Below are 14,458 nucleotides of genomic sequence, written 5' to 3' on the forward strand. Positions count from 1 at the left end.
ATGATTTTTCTTATTTCTACAGTGACCTGGCTGCATGTAGCAGCCACTGATTTTTACAAACATTTCCCCTGAGATTGCCATCTTAATTCTTTATTATCTCTTTTTCTTAATTCACAGTGACCAGAAAGTATTATTTCAATTTCATGGATAGAAAAAAGTTGTATTGGATTCAAGTTAATTTATAGTTTATTCATCAATCATATTCAAACTCTTTACTTTTTCTTTTTTTTTTTTTTTTTCTTTTGGGGGGGCAGTTTGGGTGTTTGTTTTGGTTTTCTGGTGGGTTTTTTTTGGTTTGTTTTTTTTTTTTTGCCACTGACCTTAAAAAATCCCTTTTTATAGTTCTAGTTTACCCATCTAGGAGGTGGAGTTTAGGGTATAACACTATCAGCATGCCTATTAGTGTTCCCTTGAGAAAATATTTAGGAACTCTGGCTATTATGAGCTAATATTACTAATTTCCATTAAAAGAATTGTAAAAATGAAGAGTTGAGATTTTCAGAAGTTTTTGAAGTATTACTGATTCGATACATCTGCTTATTCTCACTCTCATTGAGCAAAATTAATACTTTGTCTTAATATGTGATTTTTGCAATTGTTTTTCTTATGCCTGTATTTAAATTAGAAGTTAGGATCTTAATCTGCATTTAACTGCTGACTGTATTGTTAAATATACAGGCAAAGTAGGGAACAAAAATATCTGTAGTGAGAAAAATTATGCTGTAGTACAATTATTGAACTATGCATCTGTTCTGATTAAAGTTAAAATACTTATGGCGGGTTGTTCCCTCAACTGCTTTTTGAAACAAACCTATGTCAAACTGGCTTTTAAAGAACACAAGTTTCTTTCTCATGATATCATGAAAAAAGAAACAAAGAAAAATCATTCAATATATCTTTCACTGGCATAATTTATTGCTATTCAGTTTAGGTTTGTTTTGGCTTTGTTTGTTGTGGCTTGGTTTGGTTGAATTTGTTTTCTTTAGTCTACATTGTACCTTGATATGGAAAAGAATAAAAGAAAAAAGAGTAGAAGAATAATGTTACTGTTCATATGTTCCTTTCTAAAATATAATTACTTTCTGTCTCCTCTTCTTCTGTCATGCTATGGAACCTAGGTGTAGCTTAGGAGAGAGGCAAGATACAAGGGTGCATATCTCAGATCAGTGAGGAGGAAGGAAATCTAGGAAATAGTTCATCCTGTCCCAAGCTGACGTCTCTATTCTTATGTGTGGATGCCTCCTCTAAGTGCCTGCCTTCCACCACTTTCTGTACCTGAGCCATCTAGACACTTCTGACAGTCTGTTTGAATGTTCCTCCCCACTGTGGCTTCCAGCAGAGAGGGGAAGGATAAAAGGCAAAGAGATTGGTCCAGTGCCTTTCACTGTTGTGCTTTCACAGTATTTCTTTTCTACAGGACCCTGTTGTGATGATTCAGGAGTGTCACTTTTGTGTCTGGCAATGGGAGCAGAAGTGCACATCATTACCTACATTCCCTTTTGCGTGTCTTGTTGCTGGATTCCCACCCTTCTGCACTGCTGTCTCTGCTCAGCCACATTCCTGGTGTTAATCCCCAGGTCTGGTACCCTGAGCATCTCATCATGTGGCTGAGGGACATGAGCAAACAAGCCCATGACAGAACAGACAATCTGTCCTGTCCTGAGAGTTTCAGTGACTTTGGGAGTACCAGAGTAACTTTTTATAGCTGATAAGTAGGAAAATTGAGTATATTTAAAATTTGAGTATTTTGCTTGAGCTGTTCCTTAAACTGTTAATAAAATTTACAGAAATGTAAATTTTTGACTAGGAAAATTTTTTTTTATTATCTTTATGTGTAGCTGTGGTGACATACAGCTCAACATGATAGCCAGTCTCGTCTAGCTGTCAAGAAATTGGCTAAACTGACCACTGACATTTTTAATTGCTTGGAAGCATCCATGATAATTTCCTCGTTAGCTCAAGAGAAACGCCAAAATCACTCCAGGGACAGAATCTCTATTTGGGCAAGGAATTCAAAAGCTGGTGTTCAACAATATTTTGGTCTTCTGTAAATTTTGATGAAGACACAATGTTCTCCACTTAAAATGCTGATGCCATATAATTTTGAACTTCCAGAATATTTTTAAACAAAATCAAATGTTGACAGCTGTAATTATCCCATGGCAAAAGCATAATGTGGAGATATATATATTGCAGTAAGTTCAATGTTAAGTATATCTTTATGAACAACATTTTAGAAATGGAAAATATTTTTTAAAAAAAAATTAATGGATAGAAATGGGTAGAGCTGCAAAAGCAAACTTTCTTGGATTGATGTGCTTACAAATTTATGGACCTGCATTAGGTCAATCACACTGGGATTTTATGTATACTTAATTCAATGTATACTAACTAATGTGTGTAATAACTGTAATAGTGCTCAAAATGGTTCAAATTTTTGCATGATTACCAGTGTAAAACCTCATGGCAACAGAAGCCTGTTTTTCTTCTATTCATAGCATTCAAATAATTTAACCTTCTCAGCAAGGTCGAGTTTTAATGCGCAGTGGACATCCATGAAGCCCTGGAGACTTGTAGACCTTGAGATCATGACCTGTTTGTAAAACCTTTCCAGGGTTTTAAATAGCTATTTATAAGAGCACTTATTATGCTTCCATCATCTGTAAACATTTAAGCAGTGATATAATAACTTTTTTTTTTTTTTTTCTGGAAGGAAATATTGACAAGTAATTATATAGAAAAACTTGCATTTAAAAGGTTTCTAGACTTTTCAGAGCAAATTGGCCAAATCAATAGTTTCAAGATGGAAGACTGTAGCAATAATACTAGTTCTTGGTAGAATAATTTTGTTTAGCTAAGATATGCAAGCCAGGTAGCCTGATGACAAAATCTTAGGTTTGCATTTATTTCACTTTTAGTTTTCAGCCTTGATAATGCTATGTGGTGCTGTATTTGAACACTGCAAATGGCTTTAGTGGTTTTACAAGGTCAGAGTAACCCAGTTAGGTACATGGTCATATTTGTAATCATGTTATATTATCTCTGGTGATACAAGGCACAGGTGAAAAAAAGGGTCAACTAATCTAATACACTATTACAGCACATGAAAATGTCCTCTCTAAACTATTCAACTCTAGGTCTTTTATTATGTCTTTATTTTGTGAATATTCATTGTAATATGATGTATTAAAAAACCTTTCAGAATTCTTTCCTCTCTGTTGTGAATAGTGATGAAAATGATCTGAATTTAGATTGAACAGCGGTGTGTTTACTTTAACTTATAATCTCATATCTGTGTAAATGGATTTTGTCACAGTTTCTAGTTGTCACTTGCATATATAGTAGCAAGTCACTGTTGCAGCAGGGTGGTTTTGTCCTTGAATCATAGTCAAAGGAAATAATATTATAGGTACAAACTGAGATCTGAAATGTACATTTCTGCTGAACTGTGTGGATCACTTGTTTGAATACAACTAAAAGTATTTAATCTATGGCTCAGGAAAGTCCAGATTTCTTATAGCAGTTTCCACCGTGTTTAAAGCATGTCCTTTATATTTTTTAATACGAAAGATTAAGTGAAAAAAATGAGCTCCAGGAACATGTATTACTGAAGTTGTTTGTGTGTCTGTCTTTGGTTGCCCACAGAAATACTGGAAGTTGTTCATCAGCACGTTAGACCTCTATTCATTTTCTGCTTCAGCAGTGACTAATCGATTGAAATTTGACTTGAATATGTCACATTGTCAATGTTTTCTCTTTATGCTGTTCATTGTTTGGTATACATCTTTCACATTCATACCTACTTATTTTCTTTGGCTGAAAATTTCTAAGCTGCTAAGCTGCTGTTTAGCAGAACATTTAGCCTATTAATGTAATAAAAGTCCATGTAAGACCATAAGTGAGGCCAGGTGAAATTTAAATAAAACTTCTTTCTCTCATTCATGCTCATTGTTTCACAGGTTTTACTCCCTCTCTCACACCATGTTCGTAGGCACTATGATACATATATGTGTATAAATACCTGATGGAGGGAGTAAAGAAGACAGAGCCAAATTCTTCCCAGTGATATCCAGTGATGGAACCACAGGAAACATGCAGTTTGAATTGGAGGAAATCCATTTAGACATATGAAGAAGCTTTTTTCTTTCTTTTATTGTGGGGGTGACTAAGCACACTGGGACTAGTTGCCCAGAGACATAATGAAGTCTTCAGTTTTGAAGAATGGTGAGGAAAGCTAAAGCCCTGGTAGAATTAAATCTGGCTAGGGACTGGAAGGGCATCAAGAAAATTTTCTCTAGGTAGAGTGGTGATAAAAGGAAAACTAGAGAATATATAGGACCTCTCCAGAAGGAAATGTGAGGCCTGGTTGCCTGGGATATGTAGCGGACTGAGATGTCTTTTTTACCTCAATCTTCATCAACAAGTCCTCCAGTCACTCTGCCCATGTCACAGAAGGCAGAGGCAGGGAGTAGGAGAATTAACAGTCCAGGTTTCACCTGAGCTTTGACAAAAAGGATTTATCTTCCTTTGAAATCAGTTGCTGTTTTCTGCATATTCATTCTGTTGAGATCCATAAAAAAATTTCAATTATATATGTAAAATGTGGGACATAGCTCAAGTATTCACTCTGAAGTATTTATTTAGAACTTAAAGAAAGTTTGGCAAATGGACTAAGAGTACTTCCACGTGCCTATATAAACTGTTAGAATATAAAGTCTAAGTATTAATGTTTTGCTTTGATTTGATATAATTTTAAAGTTGAATCCTAATGTTTTTAAAAACTTTTAGTAGTCCTTAGTGTACTCATTAATTTGCTGTCTTCTTCCTCACTACCTTACAGATTTTCTATCAGGATTTTTCAGAAGTACACCAGCAAAAATATTGACCATGCTATGACTGTCATTGGAACGATGTTGATTGAAAAATATCAGAGAAATTTATGTTGCACTTCTGCTATAGGGTAGCTGTTGTACCGTGTAGGCCTGTATAATCTGTGGTAGATGCAATTCCTCAGGAGAAAGACTTTATATGTCCCTGCCACGCTCTTCTACCATTCAGAAACAAATGAGGCAGGGGTTATAGAAGTGGGTCTTCTTTGGGAGACACATATCCTCTGTTCCCGAAATATTAGTCCTTCAGTACAGCCAGAGAGGAGGGATCCTTTAAAAAAGTAATACATGGTTCCAGTGTTGGAGAAGGAGAATGAAAACGTATATAAAAATGGCTGGTGAATTTTTAGTCTGTAAGAATTTAGTTCTGAAGTATTTTAAAAAGGCATAGTTTAATCTTTTATAAGCTGCATACGGCTTTTAAAAGATAAGCACTAAAGTCATTAGAGCATATGGTGTTATATCTACACCTGCTGGGGTCACCAACAGGGGTGAATGGTTCTTCATCCTCTGCAGAGGCTTCTCCCATTTGAATTAACAAAGTGTCTAATGGAATGTGACAAACTGCTATCACTGGACCTGTGCTCAAGGAGGGCAGGGTGCTGTGTCCCTGCATGGCAAAGCTGCTGTGCTATGCTGCTGACAGCAGAGAACTGGTGAGCACAGAAATTCTCTATTGGATTACAAGGTCTTTGGTCACTGTTTCCTCCAAGGCTCACATGTTGGGTCTTTTGGCTTTTCCCCAGACTGTCTTGAATTTCAGCTTCCCATCCCTTCTCATCTTTTTGCTAAGTAGTTTGTATTACTATGTCTCCTAGCTTCCAGTTCTAGTTTTTGTCTCCCACGCATTTACAGATTTCTGCTTTCCTAATCTGTTTTATTCTTCTGTTATAGAGTCTTGCCCTGTTCCTGACTACCGCTGCACTCACTCTTACCAAGAGGTCTTGCTTTCTCTCTACACCTTCTTCAGCTCAGTTTCCTCTACCTCCTCCCCACATTACAGCAAACTCTCTTTTGGTTTTGATTCCACCATCATCCTCGTTTTCTGTCTTTCTCCTTCTTCCTAAACTTTCTGGAAAAGTTTCCTTTCTCCTTTCACTTTTTCTCTCCTGCATTTCCAGTTATGTGGCATCATACTAAAAGCCAGTGTAAGAAACAGTGTGTAATAGGCTGAGGCTACACGAGGGTTATAAGGAAATAAATGACTTCTGTTTCAAATTTCATCTCCCTCAACTTCTGTTTCAGCAAAGCCTACAGGAGCCCACAGCAATCCAGGGCTGAAATGGCAGAGAAGGAGCTTGAGTTTGCAGAGATTTTGACATAGATTTTGACAAGAGGCATAGATTTGCATAGATTTTGACAAATCTATGTAGAGCCCTCACTGATAACTGGCACTTATGAGGAGCAAAAGGGAGACATGAAATGGGTCTGCAATTTGGAAACTCTACTGGAGCTTTATAAAGAAATCATCTTAAACTAGCTACAAATGGCAAGTGAAATTTTGCCTCAGTTCAAGTTTGGATAAGTTGTCTGAAAATGAGGCTTTGGAAATAGGGGTCAAAATGAATACTAATGTTATAAAGTCCAGCTACATGGTCAGTAAAAGTAGAGTATTAATCATTGCTATAGTGCTGAAAGAGATAAGGCTCTGATTTAAGGGCTTGTAAGAAATACAATATATATATATATATATATATGATACATATATATATAGAGAGAGAGAGAGAGAGAAAAAAAAATATACATATAAAGAAAAATTTATAATCAGAAGGAGAATATCAGTAAGAATTGAGAAGTGTTAAGTAACCGCAATTCTTAGTAAAATAAGTTTGTGCAAGAAGTAGTGGAACAATTATACACTGGACTTTTATCTGAAAAAGAAAAAATGGTTCCTAATTGGCAGAACTGTGCATCTAAAACTGATATTTTATTCAGTCTTTTTGAAGAGATGTGTGATCATACCATATATATTTGGTAACCATCTCTAAATTATTCAAAGGACAGAAGAGGGGAGTTAAAACAAAGAGAAAACAGGCAATATGAGGACATGTAAATTGGGATGTAGAAGCATGACTGAAAATGGAAGAGAAAAGAAAATTTGCTGTTGTAATGAGAACATTTTCCTCTTGTTATCTCAACTTGTCGTGGGTGAATATTAGGGGGAGAGGATTTTTACAATACATAATGTTCCTTTTCTTTTTTGAAAAAAAAATTTAAAAAAATATAGAACTTCTTCCAAGGGAAAAAATTAAATAAAAAAGTTCAATCATTTCCTGATCTTGTACTGTTTCAAGGCTAGATGCATTAAGCATTCTTCTCTTTTCATATATGCATACATATGTCCCCAAAGACAATTTCAAGTTACACAGTCAGTTAATGATGCAGCTTCTTATATAGGAAAACCTTCTTTTAAAGTTGTTTTATTTTGCATTCATTGAGGTCACCCTGTGTCTCTCATCTTTGCAAGCAGCTCTCATTCATGTCATGGGCAGTTTAACGAGCTTAAGCTCCAATAGCATCTTCTGGTCCCAAATGCCTCCTGACAGAGCACAGCATATGGAAAGCTACCAAGCTCTGCTGCATATGAAATTAGTAACAAACATCACAGTAGAGAACTCTATAGAAAAAGATAATAACTAGAGATGTACAGTAACAGTGGAAACATGATAAAGGAATTGGGCATGTGGACTCATGCAGTACCATCTCCTTAATGGTCTGTTCATGTTTTAGACAGTCCTGCTTTTCTCAAAACTAAGAGAAAATATAGCTGAATCAATAGATTTAAATAAATTTGTGTCTTCTAAAGTGTCTTCTTTTTTTGCAGGGAGGGGACATTACCTATCAGGTTTATTGAGTATTTGTGACATATGGCGTAACCTTCACTACAAAGTATAGAAAAAAGGAGAAAGTAATCCTTCTTTTGTTATACTCCTTTCCTGTGCACTTTACAGGATCAAGAAAACTGCTAAATTTAATGGGAGTCTTTAGTATGCAAGTGTTATTAGTTTGAAACCAGAGTGAAGGGTTTTACAGAGTGAAGGTATTACAGATTTTTCTGAATATTAGTCAGAGATGGATGGAAAGATCCTGCGGAGAGGATTGGCTGTCCATTTATTTCCTCAGACTTTGGGATAATGACGTTCCTCAAGGCTTTGTGAGATTTCTAATATTTGTTAGATGTATTTGGTGTCTATGCATACAAAATAATTTACATTAAAAAGTATGTTTCACTGCAAAATCAATTGGCTGGGAATGAGGAAGTGTCTGAAAGGCCCTTTTAGGGACTTTTACTCACCTGCCTTCAATTCTGGAAATGCATCAGGAGACAAGGTCAGTATCTGGTGCAAAGTTCGTGGTTATCTATAGTGGAAAAATTAAAATGAAATGTCTCTTGGAGAGGCTATATTGGGACCCTATGAAGGGTCTTTAGCTTTGTTGACTATATGATTTCTGTCTCTTCTTCAAAGCAGCTTGGGCCTTGCTATCTGTCGTAGCAACACTTGCTGCTGAGCAGCCAGGCTGCCTCTTGCCCACACAGCTTCACACACAACCAGGCTTGCTGCTATTGCTGCTAAGGGAGCATAAAGCAGTGCTGTGTGTTTTGGGGAAAAGGGAGATGGCTCCCCCAGTGGCATTTGTTGTTTCTTCCCACATTCTCTTTCACATCCTGTGGAACGGTCTGTCCTGGCCCTCTGCTGTGGGGTCACTCCTGTGGGGTCTGTGGGGGCAGAATTAACCTGGAGAACATAGGCAGCTAAGTCAGTCTTTGGGGACAAGACACCATCAAAGATCAGACCTTCTGGAATGGGGGATTGAAGGTTTGTGAGAGATGTTAGAGAGCTTACCCATACTCCCCCACACTCCTTCCTTTTCATACCTTACTCTTCACCTCACTGCCAAAATTCTGCTGACATTTTTGAGCCCTTTGCTTTTGCACAGATCTCCTTATCCCTCTAAATCAAATAGACAAGCAAATCCAAACCACGCTAATACTTCTTGCCTTCCCACAGTCCTTCTTTCTACTAGTAGTTAGCCCACAAGATTAACTGTGCTTTAAAAATGAATCAGGTTTGTGTAGTGCATGATGGTCTGGTTTAGTCCTTTTTAAAAGCAAAGCAAATTCAAACAGAGCCAAGAGCAAAAAGTCAGCTCTTTCACAGTTGGCCACTAACTGTGAGTTAGTTTTATATTTCTGTGTGCTCAGCATGAAATATCCAGGAACAGATCTGTGGAAGCCTTGAGCATACAACTGTGGCTGAAATCACTTTAAGTTGTGCTTTGAACATACAGGGTCCTGGGAAATGCTAAGTGTTCAGGAGGATGATGGCTTAATGCTGTTAAATTAAGTGTCCCGCATTAGTGAATGCTTCTGATAGTTTTGGGTTTAACTTATTTGGGCCTTAGTTCTCAGGGGGTAAAGTGAAGATAAGATCAGGTAATTGGGAATGCTGTCAAACTCAAATAATTAAAACCTCTAAAGGACGGAATTTGTGATGGAAAAGACAAAACAAAACCCATGTTGAGAGCAACATTTTAGTATTCAAACACTAAATGGTCTTTCTTTCAGAAGGGTAAACTATTATTTCTCCATTCAAAATCAATCCTTATTTTTGTGATGTGGAAGATGCTTTCTTGCCTGAGCTCCAGAAACTCTATTCAAACCTTCTTTATTGAATCTGCTTAGACTAGATACTTGATATAGTTGTTTCAAGTTTGGAAAAAAATGGAATGGGAAGCATGATTTAATAGGTCAGAGGATGCCTGTCTGTAGCTGCCAGAAGCGGATTGGACTAGATTGTCTTTAAGGTGATTTCCAGCCCAAGGCATTCTGTGATTCTGTGAATTGTTGTCATTTTACTTGTGTTAATGCCATTATTGAAGATTACAAAACCTGTGTGCCTGTGAGTTATAACTGCACCACTCCTACTTCCTTACACTTGGGCTAGGATCTTAGCAGAGGTGGGATATGAACACTCACAAATGTTTCATTGAAGGTGAAATTTACTGGGGAGAAACAAAGAGTTTGAATCCAAACTCTTGCCAAACTGCTCATCTGTCTCCACTGACCTTGTGCTGGGGCAAGTTCCAGGTTGTGTGCAGTACATGGTCTCAACAGATGGAGACTTTAACTCCTCATTCTTTAATTAGTATAAAATATTTACTTGTTATGGTCTACTAACACCCCTAGGCCTGATATGAGCATTTTCATACTCACACAGAAACCAGCTTTCAGTCATTGGATTGTAATGAGTATACCGACAGTGACTCTGGAATTTACATTCATCTAATTTTCAGACGCACTTAATTGTCAGCTTTATTTCTCAGAAGGCTGCCTTTTGATAAGCACTGTAAGATATATAAGCTTTACCTGACAGTCCAGAGATATAAAACGATAGGATCTTCACTGCTGTGCTTTATTTCTGAAAGAGAAGTTAAACTTCTTGTCATGAATTACAGCTGCCAGACCTACATACAGTAGGGACAGCTAAAATTTTATGGCCTTGAAATTGTCACTCAGCAGTTTTGCTAATGTTAACAGCCATTCACAACCAGATAATAAAACACAATATGCTCAGAAAAGCTATGAAATTTTGGGAAAATCTTGGCACTAGATCTGAGAACTTTTTATATTGAGTATGTTGCTCGCTGTCAGTGATTCACAGAAGCTTGCAGAACTAATTCTGCTATCAAGAAATTATTCCTGTCAATATATAACTCTTTATAAATCCATTTATACTGACAAAGGGGAGGACATGTCTATAAATAATATAATATATTAATAATATAATATAATACAATATAATATAATTAATATAATGTTGCTAGCTAGGGTGGGGAGGGAAAAACATTGCTGATTTTTTAGTACTTTAAAATTGTAAATGCATCTAAGGTTAAGTAACAGGATAGCCTATTGCTGAGTCATGCCAGTTACCCATATCTCTCACCTCAAGCAGCAAAGAAACATTTTTCTTTATCAAAGAAATAATAAAAAAATCTCCTCATGTAAATCTGATTCCAAATGGTGAACACATTGTCTAATTACTTTGTAAAGAGAGGTGGGATCAACTTCCTATTTAAAAAAGCATGACGTGCTGCATAAATTGCAGAAATTATTTTGAAAAGTGCACAACTAGACCATGAAAGCTGTAACTCTTTTGAGGCTGATAACATGCAGTCCCTGATTAGCATTTAAGCTTTTTTTTGAGGCAAAACAGATCAGCTTATGAAAGAACACATTCCCCATGCAGCGTTCTCTAATTTCACCCATTCCAGGTGACTTAGATTGTAAACAGGATTTTAAATAAAGGAAGGAAATTATCAACATAGCTTAAAAACTTTCTCTTACAACCAACTCTAACATGGTTTAATGCACTGCTGCTTTGCAAAAATCCTTGTGAATTAATTTGTAAAGCCTTAGGGTAACTGTACTGTACTGCTTTAAAAACAACTTTGAAGGAGCAGTGTGGCTCCACTGTGGCCCGGAGTGAAGGGTTGTTGGAAAGTCATGTTGTAGTCCATTGGAAATTATGAGGTTTCCCACACCTAACCTTCATCTCCCAGGAAAATGAGTAGTTCAAATAGTCCAGCTGAAGGGAAAAACTCAAGCAATGTTGTCCTTCTAGCTTGGAATTAATCTCTCAGGGGCAGCATTCTCACTGAACCTAATACAGATCTGGAAGGAGAATAATCACACTGACTGAGCATTGAGTTCAAGCTTAGTGAGTTTAAGTCAATATGCCTTACTCACCTGACATAAACACCTACATACAGCTTGTCCACATGCCATAAGCCTCACTTGCACATAACTGGATGCTGACGGTGTTTTCAGAATTGTATCTCCATTTTTTTTAAGAATAAAGCAATAAAGTTTAGGTCTTGGGCAGCCTTAAAGATTGTTTTCTTTAAGGTGCTTCTATTATAATAGCTTATAATAATGCTTCTATTATAATAAGCTTATAATAGTGCTTCTATTATAGAAATACTTCGGAAGTACTTGTAGTGAACAAACTTGACAGACTGTTGGAGCCTGACCTCCTTTTCAGAACAACTTCATCATCATGCCTGCTTCAGGAAGCCTGTACTGCCCACATAGACTGTAGACAAAGTGTGATTAACTGAGCATGGGGATTTTACCAGGTAGTGGTTTGTGGTATATCTACTATAAGCCCACAATCTTATGTTGTTGGAAAGTGTAGTGGGACATGTGCAATATGTTTCTCTGAAATAGCTTACCTGATGCTTCCCTTAACATTCCCAACTTGCTTTAATTTCAACAGCAGTTAGTCTCCGGTGACCACAGACTAGGTATGAGTTGTAGCCCATGCATGAAAGTGCTTCACTTGATCTCTGCTCTTCTGTTAAAGCCTGCAGAGAGCAATTTTCTGAGACGGCTAATCTCACAAGATTTTCTGAAGGAGAACCAACCTATTTCAAACTGCATTTATGAGCAGATCAAAGCTCTGCTCAGTCAGAACACAGTGGCACATGACGAAAGTCACTTTGTCAAGTGTGCACCACCAAACAGTTGCTGTGGCTTCCAGGAAGTGTTAGAGTGTCAAGTCACATCTGTTCAAATAATCTAAATTCCAGATGATAAAAGCATAGGGAGCCACCAAATTTTAAAAACTTTTGGCCAGCTACCCTGAGATGTGAAAAGCCTGGCAAATGGTGGTTCCAGCCTCAAAGAAGAAAAGAATCTACAGAAACTAAATGCATGTTATTTGTAATCAATGATGTAAGAAGTTCATAGATCCTCAGAAGGGTTCTCTGTCATGGTGGAGATGTAGGAAACTACAAACAGATGCAATGTAATTCTGTGCCCTATTCTGAAGCTAAATACAGCACACAGATGTTGTTGGTTTTCATTCATGAATTGGTAAAAACATTTCTCATTCTAGAAATTCAGACTTTACTGAAATTAGCATGAAGATATCTTTATTTTATTAGGGACATATGCAACTTAATAATGTTTTTTTAAAAGAGTTTTATTTATCATCTCCACTCATTCTGTCCTTTGCACTCCAGTGCAAAGAGCAACCAAAGAAACAAAAAACAACTACACAAAAGATAATATGGATTCTCCTTCCCTTCTTCCTTTCCTCCTTCCTTCCCTCCTTCCCTTGAAACAACAAAAATCTTTGAGGAATGAAGCAAAGACATTAGGATGAAGTGTAATAGCATTTGTTAAAAGCTTATAAAGAATGAACTTCTGTTTTATAGCACAAGATTTTTGTTAATTGAAAATGACAAAGAAGCAGCACTGGGCATCCTCATCAGAAGATGATGACAACCCACTGATATAATGTGGGCATGGAAAACTCAGGTCTCAAGATAATACAAATAGTGATAAAACATGTTATAAGGTTGAAGGTTAATGCTTTTTGAGGTTGTGTATATAATCAGAATAATCAGAGTTCAGTCAGTTCTTGTAGGTATCAAAAAAGGTGAGTTAATCTCCTTTGTTTGCTTTCAAAGCCTGTACAGTTTTGTGATATCATATTCAAAGAAGATAAATCAGATTAGGACAGATTTAAAAAAAAAAAAAGCTTTTAAATTGAACATATCACTGAATATCTTACTTCATAAATACAATGTGGTAAATGCTTGCTTGCAAGCAGTCAAGTCACTCTGTCTTACTAACTTAGAACTCATCAGGTGAGTTATAGGGTAGATTAAGACAATACATCTTAGGAAAAGCTGAATGCTCAGCATAGCAAAGCAAAGCTTTTCTTGAGTCTCATGATGAAGATGAGTCTGGTGGTGGATGAATTCTGGTTTTAGATTCCATTTTGTAATGAAAATTGATCAAGACTTTGGGTGAAATGGCAGCATTTTGTGTTTGTAAGAGTGGATTGTTAGGATTAATTTAGCAAAATTGAGTAATGGAACAACATTTGAAAGTGAAAACCAAGAAAAAAAGTATTGCTTCAGGACTTAAATTTTATATATGTATATATGAAATAGATATTATATTTATTATATTATATTATACTATATTATACTATATTATATTATATTATATTATATTATATTATATAATATTATATTATATTATATTATATTATATTATATTATATTATATTATATTATATTATATTATATTATATTATATTATATTATATTATATTATATATTGTATATATAATTTTATATAAATATATATATTAAATTTAAATTATATTCATATATGCAGGTATATTTTTTGTTATATATCTCATTTAAACCTTAAAGCAGTAAGTGCTTAACATATAGTGTATATGATGTGTAAAGCCTGAATTCTTTGTGATTTTCATGTTTTTTCACCAGAAACCAGGACACTACTTTTTGGGAACTTTTGAGGAATGTCTCCTTTTATATGGAATGACAGCTGATACTGATATTTTATATGATATTATATGAGTATTCAGCAGCTGGTTAGCAGAAGTTTGTATTCTTTGTAAAACTCAGTTATGAGAGTCACTGTCTTAGAACAGCTGAAGGAATAGCAGCTAATGCTGTGAATGAAAAACCCTCATGCAGTAGGAATATGGGATGGAACAACATTTTCTGTATCATAAATTGTATTAACT

The sequence above is a fragment of the Cyanistes caeruleus genome, chromosome 2, assembly GCF_971803275.1.
Source record: "Cyanistes caeruleus chromosome 2, bCyaCae1.hap1.1, whole genome shotgun sequence".
Lineage (NCBI taxonomy): Eukaryota > Metazoa > Chordata > Aves > Passeriformes > Paridae > Cyanistes > Cyanistes caeruleus.